We start from the raw sequence: 17,828 nt of genomic DNA, 5'->3' as shown, positions 1-17,828 counted from the left end.
ATCAATCCCTCCTCCCAGGGAACTCTCCTTCTTTTTCATAGGTAAGAAAGACTTGTTGAAAATGTCACCAGTGACTAAATTCTTGGAGAAAAACAAGGATTTAAACTAGGCAAGGATGCTCTGAATTTTCAGGACGTTTTGTTCTTAGTAGAGAAGACAGATTCATTTCTGAAGTTCACTGGTAATTTAGCAAAATCTAAATTGTGGTTAAAAGAAAATACTTGATCCATTCAATTACTTAATTTTGTTCAACAAATACGTCTGGAAGACCCTAACCCATCAGCAGCAATTCATGCGGAAGAACAAATACTGATCATTATTTCTTACTAGATTTAAGTGAATAAAAAATGATTAACATTGACAGTAGTCTATATTTGCCAAAGCCTAACTAAATTAGGTGTTCTGGGGGAACACCTTGAAGCTTTTGAATTACTCTTGTCAGTACTTGCATTGGAAGTCTATCTCATCACTATGAACGTAATTCTGTTTGCAAAATAAAAAAAGATACCCATTCAACTTATATGAAAACAAGTCCAAGACACAGGCACTACTAGATAGATAGATAGTTAGATACTTAGTTAGATAGATGATAGATAGATAGATAGATAGATGATAGATAGATAGATGATAGATAGATAGATATAGTCTGACCAATGGCTAATTCAAGGAACCCAAAATGGGCACTAATGGGAGCTTTCCCTCTATTGATAATTTTCTTTGTGTGTGTTTGCATGCATGGGACAAGTGGAAGTGTAAATGAGCCCTCACTTGTGGCAGAATCGAAAGCAATGTGGTTTAGGCACTGAAAGCCACTAGACACATTGCAAAACATTGGCTTTCAAACTGTATTCTTTTTGAACGCTATTTGATTTATAAACCAGTGAAAGATTTGGACTGACTAAAAGGTTTTAGTTGAATTAATCATGTAGGTGTTATACCATTATTTAACAAAATCGTTAAAATACATGTTAGAGCATACAAATGTGGGTAATATTCTGAGGAGATTAATAATAGTAACTGTTTTGTTTAAGTGAATAGCACAGAAAAGTAATTTCAGACCTTTTCACATCAGCCAGATTTTATTCAAATACACTTGTAAAAATACAGTACATAAATTATGTGACTAAACAAGATGATTCACTAACTAGTTAACCCTAAGTCGAGAAATCATTCTGTTTGGTTCAACTCTGGAAGACAGGGCATATTTTCTTATAAATCAGTGCTGCCCTTTCTTTCTCTAAATAAACGTTCATTTTTTTATGGTAGAAACTGTGTATTTGACAGCCATACTATCAAGGGAGTAGATATACTGCTATCCTAGAACTTTCAATGCACATTTTGTGGGATGGATGTTAGGGCTGTGCATTGACCCCCTGATCTGATTTGTGCCCCCAGTTTGTAAATCTAAATTGGACCTGATCCAGTCTGGACTACTCTGACCTACCCCATATTTGAATCTGGATGAAAACAGAAAATGCAAATCTCTGGAAACCCCATTGACATTATGAAACTAAAATGGCCCTAACTTTTCTGTTCCTTCACACAGATCTAACCAGTGCTTTTTTTCTGGGGGTACACATACCCCTAAACATTTTCTGAATCTAAGTCTGGCCTCATTGAGGGGCAGTATATCAATATGAGTAGGAAAATGAGAGTACCCCTAAACATTTTTTTAGAAAAAAAGCACTGGACCTGACAATTGGAGATATTAACCCTTAAAGAAATGATTAATTCTACCAAATCTCTGACGGGTAGCTCCAGGGGTTTTAAAATTTACTTTTTCCAAAGAAAGAAAGTATGTTTTAGAAATACTGTGCAAATTCTCATAGTCCTATGCTTGCTGTGTTCCTTTCATCAAGATTTTAAAAGTATATGAAGGTGTTGTTGTTTTTTTAAGGCTTGAGATACTAGACATGGGCAGGCAGCATCAGGAAGATGCTGGCAGAATATTTTGAACTACAAATCAATTCAGGACATTCTGATTCATTTGGTAGCTGCTTCAACCAAAGCAAGGTTTGATTATATTAAACCAGCTCTTCCTTAGCAGGTGCAAATATCACCTGTAAAGCCCCAAGGCCATTGCATTTCATAGAATTGTAGAATTAGAAGGAACCATGAGGGCCATTTAGTCTAACCCCCTGAAATGCAGGAATATTTCTGCCCAATGTGGGGCCCAAACCGACCACCCTGAGATTAAGAATCATATGCTCGTCTGACTGAGCTACCCCAGGTTCAGAAATTATATGAGCTTCCCTGGATATTATGATCAATTGTTGTTGTTTGATCCGTTCCAAATTTTATCTTTTTAGAAACTGATACCAGAGCAGGGTCTTTTCCCAACCTGGTGTGTTTTCAGCAAATATCAGAAGCATGCTACTGTTGATGCTTCCCAAATACAGGGAGCAGAGCATCTGAAAAGGGTAGCCATCCCCACAGGAAAGGGCTGCTTCAAGATTGCTAGAGGAAAACCCAATAAATTTCACTCTATGAGATGAAATTTGAAGATATGATAGCTGCTTCAGAGGGGGATGAAGCCTGCCAAACTATGGAGACAAATAGGTCCAGGAGTTTTAGGCACTCCAGGCATTATTCCACTGACAGAGAGACCTGCCAATTACAATGCTGGCTTGTTGTCAGTCTCCCTTCTTGGCATCTTTCTTATTGGGAAAAGACTCCAGAGTCAGCCAAAATCTATTACAAAGTTAGGCATCCGAAAGGCGCAACCCTCCCTCCCAAAAAAACAAAACAAAAAAAACAAACAGATTATACAGTGGAAACAAATAATTTCCCTCCCTCTTTGTTTCAAGCCAGCTAAGAAGCACCCCTGATTTCTTCTGGGTCTGATTTGGATCCAAAGCAGAATATGTGCATTGGCTCATTTCTGAAATGAAAACACTTAAGTTGGGAGGGGAGTCTGGCACTGTGAAGCCTTTCCCTTCGCCTGCAAATTTGTCTGAAAGGGGCTTTCATTTCTGGATTCTGCAGGCATTAAATGGTGACTTCATGCATGCTGTGTTAACTTAGAGAATTTGGCCAACTGAAATTTCCCTTTAACTCAAACTAGAATATGGTTCACTGTCTACGTACAGCAGGGTCAAAATGAATATAAAATCCACCATTCAAAGAAAGTTGTTCAATCAGCAATGGATTTAGTCTGACACTTTCATATGGTTGTGTGCATGTGTGTTTTCAAAAGACTATCAAATGGTGGTGGAGAAGCAGATTATTAATCAATTTACATGCAAGTTATATCTGTCAAGTAAAGCTGGAATCACAAAACATAAACCAAATCCTGTCCCTTTAGATGTTTCCCTTTTCAGAGACTTTGAAAAGTCACTGGTTTATCTTTCAGGTGGCATTTTGTCTCTCTTTAGAGCAGTTGACGGTATTACTTAATAAATGCTGTAAAGTCACATAATGTCCTGATGCAGATAACAGAGGAAGCACTGAAGAAATAAAGAACCGTGACAGAGGAGGACGTGATTTGTATTCAAATCTACCAAGGCAATACAGTGCCAAGTTGTGAACTGAAGGAGATTCTTTCAGGTGGAAGCAGAGCAAGCTATTCCCTCCCGTAACCGAGGATGACCTTGGGTGATATATTATCCATACCCTAAAAGAGCTGCACCTTGAAGTTTAGATTCACAAAAAAACAGTTTTCCTATTGCACTCGTCCTTGGCCAGTCTTGTGCAAAGAAGTCATCGAGCTTTCCAAAACTGTAGCAATGTGGATCCTTCCATTTATTCATGAAAAATGCTTGCAACCCCACCTTTCCATTATAAAACTACTGGAGGCAGCTAACAGCAGGACAAAATAATAAAATAATCTGATTCTCTCGCTTTCCGTTTCAGTTGCAAAGTATCCAAAAAGCATCACCATAATATAGGGGAAATAGCTGTGTAAATTTAGCAGATGTATTTATTTTTAAAGGAAATTCATTTCCAAATTAAAGTAACTTTTTATTTCTGACATTAGTCTACTATGGAACTCAGGGTGGCACACATGGGCATATCCTATTTTATTCTCATATCAAAAATATAACAAAATTTAGTCCGATAAATGGTGACTTATTCAAGATCAATAGTAAGCTTCACGACCGTGTTATATCTAGGCAAGTTGAATTAACTGTGCACTGTCCACTTAAGTACATTCAGTCTTCAGACTGTCTGCCCCCACACCCTCCCCTTCAATTGAATTTGGTGAAACCTAATTGTAGGCCTGTGTTTTAGAGCCCTGCCAGGAAGAAGAATGTAAAATGTTTTTATGTTTTTTTAATCTTTTGTAAGCTGAGCAGGGAAGGCCATTGAAGCATGGCCACCCCTCTTTTGTAGAATCACACTCCTTTCAAGATATGAGAGGAGCTCACTTCTGCACTTTCTGGAAACTGAAGAGATGTTTGTTCCGACAGGCTTTCCCAGATGGGTAAATGGGCCTTGGTCACAAGTGTCCACTTGTTAGGGTTTTTACCCTTATTTTAAATGTCTCTGTTGTTTTTTTGATTTTAACCTTTAGTTATTTGATATGTAAATCACCTTGAGACTTAGTGGCTTAGATAGTTATTAGTACATTAATGATAACCAATGCTTGGTACGTGGTACAGCAGATGACTCTTGAGAGGTGTCCAGGGCACTTTTTAGTCCTGTTATGTTGGATGAGTTTCAGTTAGTAAGGCTTGAGGATATGGACAAGGTGCTTGGATTGGTCAGGGCGACCACTTGCACTTTGGTTCCCTTGCTCCTCCTGGACGGAAAAAACTAGCAGGGAGGGGACAGATGTTGGGCCAGGGAGGTAATTAATGCCTCCTTGAGAGAGGGGGTAGCTCTTACCTGCTCTTGGTACTCTTGGAGGAAATTGATTCTCTAGATCCATTTCCATCGAGGTTTAAGCCCAGTTATGGCACAGAAACTGCTTGGAGTGCCTCTGTTGGGAGAGACACAGTGAAAATGTGTCACTGTTATTTCTCTCTGACCTCTCAGTGGCTTTCAATACCATCAACCATGGTATCCTTTGGTCCTAGTTAGAGGTGGGTGGTTTTGTGGTATTTCCCATTCTACTTGGTTCTACTTCCAGAGGGTGATGTTTGAGGAGTGCTCTTTGGCCCCATGGAGGCTTCAATGAGGGGTTGCTCAGAGTTCAAACCACTGAGTGGGGTCATCTGGCTTTTTGGACTACATTTTCAGCAATATGCTTATGCTACACAGCTCTACTTCTACTTTACATCTGCAGTGGATGTGCTGGGCCTTGCCTCAGTAATGGATTGGATGAGAGCCAACAAACTGAAGCTCAATCTGGATAATTCTGAGACCCAGTTAATGGGTGGTTCCCTAGATTAGATGGATGAGAGGTTGCCTGCTTTTGATGGGTTTATACCAGGCATTAACCCTTAAAGAAATGATTAATTCTACCAAATCTCTGATGGGTAGCTCCATCGGTTTTAAAATTTACTTTTTCCAAAAAAAGAAAGTATGTTTTAAAAATACTGTGCAAATTCTCATAGTCCTATGCTTGCTGTGTTCCTTTCATCAAGATATGAGCATATGAAGGTGGGGTTTTTTAAGGCTTGAGATACTAGACATGGGCAGGCAGCACTGGGAAGACGTTGGCAGAATATTTACACTCAGAGAGAGTGTAAACCAAGCATGGCCAAATGTGGCCCTCCAGCTGTTTTGGGACTACAACTCCCATCATCCCTAGCTAAAAGGACCAGTGGTCAGGGATGATGGGAATTGTGGTCCCAAAACAGCTGTTGGGCCAAGTTTGGCCATGCTTGGTTTACACTCTCTCTGAAGGAGCAGGAATGATCCTAGCCTGACAGGACTCGCTGCCAATTAGTTTCCGGGTCCAGTTCAAAGTGCTTTCTTTTCTTTTCTTTTCCTTTTTCTCTTCTCTTCTCTTCTCTTCTCTTCTCTTCTCTTCCTATAAAGCCTTGAATGGCTAAGGACCACAATACCTCAAGGATTGCCTCTCCCCATATTAGCCTATCCAGACCCTGCAATAATCATCTGAGGCTCTTCTTCATGCACCTCCTCCATGAGAAGCTCAGCCTTTTTTGTAGTTGCTCCCTGCCTGTGGAATCCTCTCTCCAGGGAAGCTCACCTGGTACATTTACTACATATTCAAGCCAATATATTCCTCTTCTCTCAGGCCTTTAAAACTGTGTTTGCAGACTTTTGTTTTTGTTATTATGCCGTATATTTTTGTGCTTTTATATTGTAAACTTTCTTGTGATCTTCAAATGAAGAGTGGTATGGAAATTTAATAAAATGATATTAATAAAAATAATAATTACACTTCTCCTATATTTTATCCTCAAACTAACCCTGTGAGGTAGCTTATGCCGAGACGTAACAATTGGCCCAAACTCAAGCTGTGTGGAACATGCTCTGCCTACTCAATATGCCCCTTAAAAATGCATTTTGGGGGGGGTTATTGGGTTATTTTTGTTTTTATTTTGATTATGTTTTTTGTGTTTTTATATTGTGATTTTATCCTATGAACCACCCCGAGAACCGTGGGTATAGGGTGGTATAAAAATTTAATAAATAAAAAGAAATAATTATAAAGTAGGTCATCTCATTTCCAAATGAATAAACTTTACTTTGTGATTAAAAGGCAATAATCTGAAAAGTTATCCAGAAGCATGGTTAAGAACGTAAACAGCTCAAGATATACTTTGCCTTAAACCGTGGAATTGCAGGAAATGGGTTTTTTAAATATTTTAAAGATTAAGATGACAGTTATTGCATACATCTAAAGTTCTGCTCACCAAAACTTTATAACCTGGGTCTGAAACTGTTCATGCATGATTTATAGTTTAAACATAGCCATATTTTTTTCTTCACCCTTTTTTTTACTGTCAGTCTTTATCATGAGTACGCACCATTGCTCCTAGGGTCTCCAGTCCACTAGCAGAAATACCTAATGTAGATTTACACTGTGACATATACTGTATGTTTTACTTATGGCTTTCATGTTTTACTTATGGAATTGTTTGGCTGGAATTTTAAAGCAAGTGGTGGGAGAGTTAGAGACTAGTGGAGGCAGGGGGTGGAATTTCAAGACAGAGTCATTCCAATGGGAATAGAAAACTGATGTTCCTAGCTGCCTTTGCAGAAAACGGTTATAATGCTATGAAAAATGTAAGACCCCCTCAAAAGCTTCTGTTACAAAGTTGCTTCCTAAAATTTTAATCACTTTCAAACATTTCAAGTCACCATAAGGGCTTCAAAGCTTCAAAAGAATTTATGTCGAGGCCCAGAAATAAAAGTACAACAGTTATTTTGTTTTATATGAGTATGTAACGGAGACAGGATTTTTTTGTTTTTTAAATAGATCCATGCCCATTTCTTCTTTTATTTCAGTGTCAAGAGCAACCAGTGTCATGTGTTGAACTAACTGGTAAGCTTTATCTCAGAATCAGAGAAATGCAATATTGAGAGTGAGCTGCTACTCCTACCTCCAGCTGTGAGGAACGGGCTTCTGTATCTCAAAAGCATCATCAAACGGTACATCAGAACCAAAGAATAACAGCACAGAATATACACGCCTCAGTTTAGGACAATTTATGCCCTGGAAACTAGCATTTTGCCAGGTACATTTCAAGCTCCTTAGGTTCCTCAACACATAAACTTACCTTGCATCAAAGCATTCAGCTTACGCTAGCACTGCATAACTCCTTTCTTCCTTTGGCTATGTGATATATTTCCATTCAATCCTACTTTCTCGTTATCTTGCTTATGGCTAATAAGGCCCGACACTTATGAGCTATGTTATTCTTCCCTGCAAACTACATTCTACCATTAGGAAACAAAGAACTCCTTTCCATCCACATCTATACCATTCTGCTTGTGTGAAGAGGCAAAAGAAACAAAGCAAAGTTTGGTCAACCCACAGAGGAAAATATAGTGCCCTGCCCAATGCTTCACTTGTGCTCAGTGGGGATAAATTGTGGAATCCATACCATGGTTTATAATTCCATGGTTGAGCCCATGTTAGGAAAGGTGCTTCTGAACACGTGAAGAGAGGTGGGGAAGGGGGGTGCGGGGGGTGCAGTCCGCCCCGGGTGTCACCACTGAGGGGGGTGACAAAATGCCGGGCAGCACTCACCTGCAGCACGCCCAAGCCATGCATCTCTCCTGGGAGAGACGCGGTGGCTTGGGTGCACTGCAGGCTCCGCGCTGCCCAAACAGTCCACCCGTTCCCTTCCCCCCAGCTGTAGGGTGGGTGAGTGGGAGGAGGCAAGCAGATTCTGGAGGCCTTGCAGTGCGCCCTGCCCCTATGGGCGGCTCACCCCACCATCGCTCTGGCCCATGAGTGGTTCTCTCCACCCCTGGGCATGCCGCCCCAGGCACCCAAGTGGCTTCCTCCGCCACTGGGGAAGAGTATGCCTTTCACTCATTCCTGAACACCACCACACACCCACATAAAGAATGATTCAGACTTATAGGTAAGGATGGCAGAAGGGCTTGTCAGGTGGGCTTCCTTCTGTCCCCCTTTAACCCCTCATCAGAGCACAGACTCTTGCCAGGAATGCTTTTTGCCTTAGTTCTCTACAACAAAAGTTTTGTCTGTTATTTTCCTAACAGGCAGCATTATACATACATCACTTTGTAATGCACATTATTTACGTTTTCATTGATTTATAATTGCAGCTGTTCCATCAGGTGATTCACTGCTTTTATTTTTTTCCTCAACTCTTTTTTACTTTGTGTAAGCGGTTTTGCTGATAGAAGCAGACTCTATGCAATCCTAACCTTGTCTCCTAGGAAGTAAACTCCACTGAATTCAATGGGGCTTGTTTCCAAGCAAGGAGAGTAGAATTTCAGTCTTATTCTGCTTCTTCTTGTCAATTTTAAAAAATCAATGGAAAACATCGTGGGGGGGGGCAGTTTCCACATGCAACAAGACTCTTTGATGTGCTGCAAAAGGCTAGCAGGGTCATTCCTCTGGAAATTCATTAATTTTGAAAGGGAACACATAAAAAGTAACTGATTCATAAATATTGGTTGGTTGAGATACGCATGCCTATTATGAGGAATAAGATATGTAAAAATACATATATTTCTACAACAGTGAAATAATCTGCTTTTAATACCAGGATTGAACTAAAATCCCCTCATTTTTCTTTATAAAAGATATAAATATAATTCAGATTTCCCTACCACCTCTCATCTTTGAGATCACCTCTTTTTCTCTCCCCTGAAAAGTGTTCTGTCCCTGGGAATTTTCACTGCCATAAACACATTCCAATGTAAGTTTACTATTGCTGCTGTAGATAGAGTGCCTAAATTTATAGGTGCTAAACACTCACTGTAAATAAAGTCACCAAGAATTGGGATACACAGATGCCAAACCAGGACATATCCAGGTGGAAATCAGTACAAATGTCCAGGAAAGTCTGGACGTATGGCAGCCAATGGCAGCTGAAAAACAGCAATTTCTTCTGTGATTTTGCCAAAAAATCTCAACAACTTTGGGTTCCCCAAAAAAGTTCAACAACCTTTCTACCTTTGAAGGTGACCTGGAAACTACAACTAATCCAGAATGCGGCAGCCACACTGGTGACTGGGAGTGGCCATCGAGACCACATAACACCAGTCTTGAAAGACATTGGCTCCCAGTATGTTTCTGAGCACAATTCAAAGTGTTGGTGCTGACCTTTAAAGCCCTAAATGGCTTTGGTCCAGTATACCTGAAGGAGCGTCTCCACCCCCATCATTCTGCCTGGACACTGAGGTCCAGCGCTGAAGTCACAACAAAGCAACCTTTGCAACAGAGAAGTAAGCTCTGAATGTAGCTGCTTGGTCACAGTAGATAAAATATGCAACATTAATACAGATATTCCTGGAGGGAAAAACAAATGAGAAGTCCAGGCCACAGCCTGCAACTTAGCTTTTACATTCTCAGTAGGCTACTACATCAACAAATCTTCATGCACCGCTGCTCAAATTTATCAAGCTCTTGTTTAATAATAATGATAATAATAATAACTAATAAGGGTGGCTTTGGGGTTTTGTTTTGTTTTGTGTGGGGTTGTGTGTTTTTTTGCCACTACCATTCTGGCAAGACTATTTCAAAACTGCACTCCTAATATTTATACACTGCCCTGATCTGAAGGAAAGTCTTGATTCTGCACATGACTGTGACATGTTTGGGAAAGTCTTGCTTCTAAGTTTCGTCTCTGTACATGCTGCATAAATCGTTCTGCACAAATCATTCTAATACTATGACATTCCCTCACCACCCCAGAATGTTCAGTTCACATTGAGTTCATGAAACACCATAACCTGACCTGTTCTTAATGCATAGTTGACCACATCTACGGATGAATGCTATATCAATCACTAGTAAAAGTTTAATTAGAAGGTCTTCATGCCTGTCTAGTTCTGTGCTCCCTTTCCCAGTCTTTAATCTATTGGTGATTAATGCCTTAATGCAACCTTTGCTTTGTACTTGTGTTAACCAATCAGCAATAAGCACATATGTGGCAATGCTGTAATATTCAATAAAAGAGGCTCCTTGAGACTTGCTCAGGAGATGCCTCCCAGATGACACTCGCTACCTGTCTGTCGTTATTTCAACCCAACACTGATCTCCAGTGCAGCATTATTAATGGGCAGCTTAAACCTATTTGTTCTTTAAGATTTACTCTAATCAAAACTGTGCTCTTTATTTCTAAGCAGATTTGTTGTTGCTTCCCGTTCTCCTTTTTCCAAGAGTTTGGCTGTATTTCTCAAAAACTGGGCTCCCTTTTCATATCACTTATTTTCTTTGCCCAAGAAATTCAATAAAGATCTTGTCAGGTAGAGTCTTCCACCTATTATATTTATTTTTACGAGTGTGAAAGAGTCTATAACTCATAGACAGCAATGGAAGAGAAGTGCCAGTGAGTCAAACTTTTCTTTGCTCTAAAGACACATAATCAAACAGGCAATAAAGATCATCAGCACCTGGTATTTCATCATTATAACAGTTTTTTCAGCAAGGTAATTATTCACTGAAAGTTCGGATCAATAAGAGTCACATTTCATTCCTAAGCAGTTGTAAGAACTAAACTTTAACATTTACATATAGCTGACAGCTGCAATTTATTTATATTTTGGGTTGTCAAATGTTTGGGAGCTGAAAGGTGAAAGGCCGACATCCTGCAAACACCCTATGAAGACATCTTGTGCTTTGAGCACCACCTTGGTTTTTTTTGGAAATTCGAGTCCCTATGTAGAATTTCAGGAAAAGAAACTGAGGTAGTCAAAGGCAATTTTGGAAACATTCTTAACATTTTAACGTTGAACATTTTGGTTTAGAACTACTGTTTTCCTTTTGCAATGAGCATGTAACGCTTCACTTATTTCCATGCATTCAGCAGTCCTAGAGGTCAGTGTTTAAACGGGACTTGAAATTATTCCTCACATTTGCTGAGCTAGTTATAGCTTCATCAATTCTTGGCATTTGTGCTATATTTTGCTATGGGCTCCTCTTTGTAGTCAAAATAATAACAGCACCATTAATAACTAGTTCTATCTAGCACTTTTACAAAATCCCCAACCCATTTTATATACATTGCATTATTATTATTATTATTATTTTCATAATTCTTACAGCAACCTTGTAAAGTAGGCTAGAGTTATTATTCCAATATTACAGATGGGATGGGACTGAGGCTACTCGCTTGCCTGTAGTACCCCTCAGAGAGTCAATGGCTGAGCTGAAAGCTGAACATGTCCTAGCTCATACTTTTCATATTCTTGCTCCCAAATCACCCACCTTATATCTACTTCTGGCTTCCCATGGACTAAATCACAGCCAATTCTGCTTCCAGGCACATTTGTGACATTAACACAGGTCTTCTTCTTTGGTGAACACTCGTAGCCGTGTAAGATTGTCTTCCATAAAAAAAGTTTTAACAATGAGACCGTAAGTGATTGTGGAGGCCAATTCTGGATCCACACGACCTTCCACAGTGGGCACATTGTTTTCCGGGTGGGAGTTGATCACGGTGTGGATTTGCCAAACGTGCCTTCCTCCTAGCATGTTTCTCCCTTGCGTCCTGAGTTCAAGTGTCTTCAAAGCCCATGACACCTTTGGTAAAGACTGTTCTCCAACTGGAGCACTCGCAGGCCAGTGTTTCCCAGTTGTCAGTGTTTATACTACATTTTTTTAGATTTGCCTTGAGACAGTCTTTAAACCTCTTTTGTTGACCACCAGCATTACGCTTTCCATTTTTAAGTTTGGAATAGAGGAGTTGCTTTGGAAGACGATCATCAGGCATCCGCACAACACGACCAGTCCAACGAAGTTGATGTTGAAGAATCATCACTTTGACACTTGTGATCTTTGCTTCTTCCAGTACACTGATATTAGTTCACTTGTCTTCCCAAGTGATGTGTAAAATTTTTCAGAGACACCGTTGATGGGATCTTTTGAGGAGTTGGAGATGGTGTTTATAAGTGGTCCATGTTTCACAAGCATATAGTAAGGTTGGTAGTACAATAGCTTTGTAAACAAGCATTTTGGTTTCCCTGCGAATGTGCCAGTCCTCAAACACTTTTCACTTCAATCAGGAGAAAGCCGCAAACGCAGAGCTCAGGCAATGCTGGATTTCGGCATCAATGTTGGCCCTTGTGGAAAGATAACTGCCTAGGTAGGAGAAGTGATTGACATTTTCCAATGTTACACCATTGAGTTGGATTTGTGGCACTGCAGAGGAGTTATTTTGTACTTGTTGGTGCAGCACTTTGGTTTTTTGGATGTTGAGTGATAGGTCAAGCTTTTTGTAAGCTTCTACAAAGATATTTAGGATGGTTTGGAAGTCATCCTCTGAGCGTGCGCACACTACATTGTCATCAGCATGCTGAAGCTCTATGACGGAAGTTACGGTAACCTTACTCTTTGCTTTCAGCCTGCTCAGATTGAAAGCTCTTCCATCTGTTCGATATATGATTTCTACTCTGGTGGGGCATTTCCCTTCAACAAAGTGCAGGATCATGGCAATGAAAATAATGAATAAAGTTGGGGCAATAACACAACCCTGTTTAACACCTGATCCCACTGTGAATGATTCACTTTGAGAGCCATTGTTATCTGCGGTTGTTGCTGTCATATTATCATGGAAGAGCCGAATGATGTTTACAAATTTATCTGGGCAGCCAGTTTTCAGAAGGACAGTCCACAAGGCATTATGATTTACAGTGTTGAAAGCCTTAGTCAGGTCAATAAATGCCATATACAGGGGTTGGTTTTGCTCTCTGCATTTTTCTTGAAGATGTCGAGCGGTGAAAATCATGTCCACTGTCCCCCTAGAAGGCCAAAAAACATTTTGGGATTCAGGAAGGGTCACCCTATGGTTGCCTTTGGATACCACAGCTACATGGGCAGGATCTTGCCCACAGTACCATTTGCATGGGAAAGATCTACACAATTATCAAATAAGTTGTGGGGCAGGGTAATATTTATTTTGTAAAACCAACAACAACAACATATGGCTGTGGGATGGGGGAGAGAAGTTACATCTCCTTCTCGCCCCTATATTCTCTACCAAGACCAGGGAGTGAGAAAATTCTGTAGGGTGCTCATTTGTAGAGTGTGAAGCCCACTTGCAAAGGAGCACTCCGCACCATGCAGGATCAGTGCCTCCACTGATAAGAGCCATTGATCAGGGACAGACCTGAGTCAAGGAAAAAGAGACAGGTGGTGAATATCTTGGATAATAAGCAAAGGAAGGTGGGGGCACCACTCCACTTCTAAAATCCATGGAGGGTCATTTTTCCATTCACTTCCTCTCAGCCATTTACTTATCCTCATTATACATCTTCATCTTAGCTAGTGGGTGAGTTTTACCATTTGTTTTGTCTCCACATGGAAGAGGAATGCAATAACTTCAGGCTCGGGTGGGCAAAACTCTCTGTAGAGATTCACAGGTGCTCAATATGTGCATGTTTATGACTAATGATGCTTATTTATGGATGGGGTGATGATGTTCCTTCTCCTTTCTATGAACCTAATCACAAACAAGAGCTAGGAATATATGATGCAGTCATTCTCTTTGTGATTTTATCTGTAAATTTCACCATCTATGGAAATTGGGAAAGGCCAGCTATTTGCGTGTTAAGGTTCCCAAACCGCCCTTGAAATAATTCACAATAGACGCAGAATTATGGTTTAAGGTTTTTGGCATAACTTTATTGATTACAGCATGTGAGTGGTTGCTTAGGCATTGGTTCCCAACTAGCCGCACCTGACCTTGGCAGGGCAGCACTGACGCCTGGACTCCGGCAGACGTCAGTAAGGGAAAACAATCTGGGGGAAGTCTGAGCTGAACACCAGTCTCTAACCTCACCCCAAATGCTCCCAGGGGCTCTGACATGGCCCTAGCCCTTTGACAGGGGTTCAGACAAGAGCAAAGCGAGCCCGTGGATTCCTTTAATGGAATATCCTTGCAGCAGCAGCTTGGAGGGGCAGGCACAGCCAACCACATCCCCTCTACCAACCAATTGAATCTAACCGCCAACCTTACAAAGTTGTGATGATTTGCTATGCAGTAGGCAAAAACCAAAAGGCACCAGTCAATCAGCCTATGGCAAAATTCCTACTAGGCCCCTGCTCCAAAGCAGACGACCCCATGATAGGCATAGTAAGGTCAATAAACCCCTAAATATAGGGAGGGAGGGTGGGTGATCCTGTGCATGCAGCGAAAAGAGGAAGCTCAACGACACGTGCAGGGATATAAATAGCCCCTCGGTTGCCAATCACTAGCTTCCTGAGCCAAATTCCTTCCCCAACAACCGAGGGGTGACCAATTGGGAGTTGAGGCCATCCAATCGTACCCACTCCAGCAACAGCAGGGCAGTTTGGGTGACCTCACCACAACACGTTCTCTCCATGATGGAGGACACAATTTCCTTGATGGTGGGTTTTAGGCCTGGTTTCATATAAATGTAAAGTCAGAATTCAGAAATAGTTTCAAAGTGGCACCCTGCAGCAAAATGTGTCTGGAAGTAGGATGAATATCCCAGAGGCAAAAGAAGTGGAGGAGTTTTTAACAAGAACTTTTTGCTAAATACAATGCAATAACTTTGGGATCCCAATGGAGAACAACATGCCAAATGGAGCATATGCTTCTCTGGTCACATCAGGAGGCAGAGATGTCACACAAACAGCTATGGCTTGCTCACACAAGATGCCGGAGGCCTGGACCACTGCCTTGGTTCATTTAGTCCCCTTCGGTTGTGCTGGCAGCATCATCTTTTAATTACAGAAAATTCAAGCATTTTGTTGTGCAGGCACTCTGGCACCTAAAAGCGCGGTTCACCCGCCTCTGTATGGCAGTAGGCCATCTATCCCCAACTCCTCAGAGACCAGCCTCTTCAAAGCTATCAGCAGTAGAACATCAGCCCTTACCCCCTGAGGCTCTAACCTTGACCCAGACTTCCTTCCAACTCCAAAATCCATTTGAAAATAAAAATGCTTCATTAACTTCTAGTTGCACAGAGCTCCAGAGAAGCTGCCAGCCAGCACATCCTTGCTCTATGGATAAGCTATGAGATGTATCCATTTTTAATCATTATTTTTCCTGAGCTGTTCCACTCCTCTGCCATGGTGTGTGTGTGTGTGTGTGTGTTCTCAGCCAGATGAATTTTCCCAGATGGGCTGTTGTACTGTCATTTTGATTGGCAAGTTCTACATCAGCCTCCAGCAGATGCCCAAAGGGATGAAAAGGTCTGAATTGCTGATAAATACTATGCTGGACTCCACACTATCTTGGTTGGCTTCTTCTACCTGAATACACACATCAAAGCCCAGTCCATCAAAAGGGATCGATGTTTTAAAAGGTACTCAGTCATAGATTTACTCATGTAGCCAGCACCTGCAAATGAGACTGTGTTTTTTAAAATGAGCCTGCCTGTCCATATTAACCTAAATTAGTCACTTGTAGCATACTGATGGTCTAAGGGGCAGGGGTGGGGGGTCAATTTCTTTTTTCTTTTTTAAAAAAGAATTTTTCCAGTTTTCAAAAGCTTTCCTGATTCTTGCTTAGGGACTATTTTTTAATAACTGAGAATGACAGACAAATGAGTATTTGCAAGTCTCTTTGTCGGGGGTTTTCATTTGCTTCTGTGGGATGCTTCTCACATAACAGAAGCCTCCATGCAATCACATGGGGAGCATCATTGTGTGAACTAGGGATGCTTGTTTGCATCATGCCAGCTGTTTCCTCAACCCCATCAGTGGCAGCCAGTAACATGAACTGGGGGCAGGGAAACACATGTGTTGGAGAGCAAGGGATAAGTAACCTTCCACAATGCAGGAGTGAAAAAGAACTTTCCATTTGCACCTGCAGTTTGTTCTTGGGTGTGATGTGTAGCTCTACCCCTGAGATAAATATAAATCAAAATAGTTTTGTTCAATATAGTCATTTCTAACACATTGCAAATAGTTAGCATCAATAAGTATCATGGATCCTGTAAGTATTCTGTATCCCAATGTCACAATTTCTAGCCTCGCAAAGCAGGGTCATACGAAGTCGACCCCCACCCCCAACACAATCACTCTATTGGCCTCACATTCACTTCTGCATGTCATCCTCCACGTCTCAATGGATTCATGACTTCCTTGCACTGACCTCATGTCCATTTGCTTTCCCATCCATCTCTCTGTCTCTTCCCATTTACAGAATGCTCCTCCACTCACCGCATGAAAGATGACATTCAAGGTTTGTCATTTTTATAGCACTGAACCATCTGGACCACAAACTGTCTCCCCTCCCTGAATCCCTAAGCAAATGACTTCTTTTCTTGCTTACACAATCTGGCCTTATGGTTACTTTATCTTTTTCCCAAAGACTGAATCTTCCCATGAAAATTTCTGGAATAATCCGTTAACCACAAATTGTCTGAAAGTTCACATATAAAGAAAAATTGTGTTTCAAATGGGACATTTCAGTGAAAAAGAGATCTCTAGCCAGTTCTTAATAATAACTATAGGTGAAATTCATATAATAGGTCAAAGTTAAAATCTGAGGGCACTATGTGGAATGGACTGTTACTTTTCTTCTTTTTTTATGAAGATATTGATTTCTACTGGAGCTTGAAAACAATTTTCCAGTGAATATTCCACACATCCACACCATTTAAATAAGTATTTTCAGGAGGGGGGAGGAACCCAGCAATAATATGACAATAGCTTCCATAACAGTAGTATTTTGCAGATTTCTCTACAGAAGCTTTGAGATGAACATGTATTCATAAACCAAAGTGCCAAGGGGATAATTAAATGAGGGCAATGGCTGGGTCAAAAGGCAGTTAAACTATACAGCTTGATATTCAAAAAATATAGCTTTGATCTTACCATCTAGAGTATTACTAAGAAGTACCAAATGCTCTGAAGATACCTCTTATTCACTCTAAGAGTGCGGGGAATCTGATTTTAACAAGTTGGAAGTAAGTTTATCCATTTAAAGTTCTGCCCTTCTGGCTTGCCAAAGGGGCTTTCCAAGCTAGCTATGTTCATTGCAAGAGCTTCTGAAAGACCCAATACAATTTATAGCAGGGATATAAGCAACTTAAAGAAATCTTAGCTTGAATAATGGTATGGATTTTAATTGCTTAATTTATAGGTTAGATTTATCAATAAAGTCAGAGGGGGAAAGTACATAGGAACAAACCATAATTTTAAAGGGACAGATGTTGTGTAGAGGATGACAACGTGTCAGGTTCAATCATAGAAGAGATATACCTTCCTGTGTGGGAGAAAAAGAGGATGTCTTTCCTAAGGTGTCGCCACCCAGCCTTGTTTCTCTCCCATCTTAGTACTTGTGTTACAGTAGCTACAA

At 40.7% G+C, this 17,828-nt stretch overlaps 1 protein-coding gene across 6 annotated transcripts in view; it reads right to left on the bottom strand.

The window, feature by feature from the left end:
- The window catches only part of SORCS1 (sortilin related VPS10 domain containing receptor 1), a 362,307-nt gene that overhangs the window by 102,449 nt on the left and 242,030 nt on the right, over positions 1 to 17,828 (bottom strand). The gene's annotated exons all lie outside the window — the stretch shown is intronic.

The sequence above is a fragment of the Podarcis raffonei genome, chromosome 5 (genome assembly GCF_027172205.1).
Source record: "Podarcis raffonei isolate rPodRaf1 chromosome 5, rPodRaf1.pri, whole genome shotgun sequence".
Lineage (NCBI taxonomy): Eukaryota > Metazoa > Chordata > Lepidosauria > Squamata > Lacertidae > Podarcis > Podarcis raffonei.
This window is presented reverse-complemented; position numbering and strand designations above follow the sequence as displayed.